Here is a 2,684-nt window from a genome sequence, read left to right as displayed (position 1 = left end):
GCCTTTGACTCATTTTGAGTTTGTCAAATACACTGCCCACGCGATAAACATGTGATTTCATTGTGATTGGCTAACAGGTCGTATTCATTAGTGCACACTGTAGCAAAACGTTTTGCAACGGAAGCGTTACTCCCAAGTGCTCTAATCTACAATATGATGTCAAGGATTCTGTTGCAAAACGGTTTGCTTTGGTGCACTAATGAATATAACCCTCTGTTTCTGAATGAGCCCAGACCTGCCTTCCTCCTGATGAATACAAGCCCAGATTCCCCCAGGGTAAAATTCCCCTTTTAAAGTGTGAAGGGGGAAAATGTGTCTTGTAGAACCCAATGCCCTGTGGTGTTCGACCACTGGGGGGCAGAATAACAGTTCTCCAACCCTGTAATGAACTTGAATGGCCTTCTGTTTGCTCTGTATCTGATATCTAACATCTATATACCTTTATTAACATGGGGCCATAGCTCTGCAGAAATTCAAATAGGAGAATTTCAATTAAACCGACTACTGATCATTTGAACACAAACCTTTCTGATTGGTACAGCAGAACATTATCACCTGATGCTGAGTTACAGTAACTTCCTGTTGTACAGCTCACTGATAACTGATCATAACAATACTGTAGTAACTTCCTGTTGTACAGCTCACTGATAACTGATCATAACAATACTGTAGTAACTTCCTGTTGTACAGCTCACTGATCATAACAATACTGTAGTAACTTCCTGTTGTACAGCTCACTGATAACTGATCATAACAATACTGTAGTAACTTCCTGTTGTACAGCTCACTGATAACTGATCATAATAATACTGTAGTTTACTGTATGACCTAAAGACCAGTCTGGATACCTTGTTATCTCTGCTGCTTTCCTAATGGCACCCTATTCCCTATATAGTGCACCCTACAGGAAATAGGGTATACTGCACTACAGGGAATAGGGTATACTGTACTATAGGGTATACTGTACTATAGGGAATAGGGTATACTGTACTATAGGGAATAGGGTATACTGTACTACAGGGAATAGGGTAAACTGTACTATACAGGGAATAGGGTATACTACTATATAGGGAATAGGGTATACTGTACTACAGGGAATAGGGTATACTGTACTATAGGGAATAGGGTATACTGTACCATAGGGTATACTCTACATACAGGGAATAGGTCTACTGTACTATAGGGATAGGTATACTGCACTACAGGGAATAGGGTATACTGTACTACAGGGAATAGCTTACACTGCACTATATAGGGAATAGGGTGCACTGCACTACAGGGAATAGGGTTACTGCACTATATAGGAATAGGGTATACCACACTATATAGGGAATAGGGTACACGCACTATACAGGGAATAGGGTATAACTGTACTACAGGGAATAGCTTACACCGCACTATATAGGGAATAGGGTGCACTGCACTATATAGGGAATAGGGTGCACTGCACTACAGGGAATAGGGTATACTGCACTATTAGGGAATAGGGTATACTGTACTCTATAGGGTATACTGTACTATATAGGGAATATGGTACACTGCACTATACAGGGAATAGGGATACTGTAATATATAGGGAATAGGGATATACTGTAATATATAGGGAATGGGGTATACTGCACTATACAGGGAATTAGGGTATACTAATATATAGGGAATAGGGTATACTGTAATATATAGGGAATGGGGTATACTGTACTATATAGGGAATAGGGTGTAGTGCACTATATAGGGAATAGGGTATACTGTACTATATAGGGAATAGGGTGTACTACTTATATAGGGAATAGGGTATACTGTATATATAGGGAATAGGGTATACTGTAATATATAGGGAATAGGGTATACTGTACTATATAGGGAATAGGGTATACTGTACTATATAGGGAATAGGGTATACTACTATATAGGGAATAGGGTATACTGTAATATATAGGGAATAGGATATACTGTACTATATAGGGGAATAGGGTATACTGTACTATATAGGGAATAGGGTATACTGTAATATATAGGAATAGGGTATACTACTATATAGGGAATAGGGTATACTGTAATATATAGGGAATAGGGTATACTGTACTATATAAGGGAATAGGGTATACTGTAATATATAGGAATAGGGTATACTGTACTATATGGATAGGGTATACTGTACTATATAGGGTATAGTGCACCTATAGGGTGTCATTTGGGGGCACGTATCTCTAAATGGTGTTTCCATGTACAGACTGGTATTTCTACCCATTCTCCGTATGTTGCATGTTTTTGCATTCTGTGAATACTGTGCTGGTTTACATGTGAGCTGCAGCCCACAGGTCTCAGACAATGAGCTCTTGTTTGTCGTTGGGCAACATGCTTCAACTCCACTTCAAAGGTTCATCTGGGGAATGCGTCCCAAATCGTCCCTATTCCCTATGTAGTGCACTACCAGAGCCTATGGGGGTCTGATCAGAAGTAGTGCACTACATGTCGTTTAGTTTAAAAAGGCCAACTGTTTCTGTTTCTTTCTACCTGTCATATTCCTCAGACACATTAGTGTTGTAATATACTGGTTACAACTGTCTTTAACTCAACACACCGTTCGGAATTACATTCATATACTGTACCTGTTTCACAACGTCAGGCCCTCAGTGGAAATGTAGCAGAGACTTACACCTGCATCCCATCACCCTTACACTCAT

Source organism: Oncorhynchus kisutch, unplaced genomic scaffold, assembly GCF_002021735.2.
Source record: "Oncorhynchus kisutch isolate 150728-3 unplaced genomic scaffold, Okis_V2 Okis02a-Okis13b_hom, whole genome shotgun sequence".
NCBI classification, from domain to species: Eukaryota; Metazoa; Chordata; class Actinopteri; order Salmoniformes; family Salmonidae; genus Oncorhynchus; species Oncorhynchus kisutch.
The sequence above is the reverse complement of the archived record's forward strand: the minus strand, read 5'-3'. Positions refer to the sequence as shown.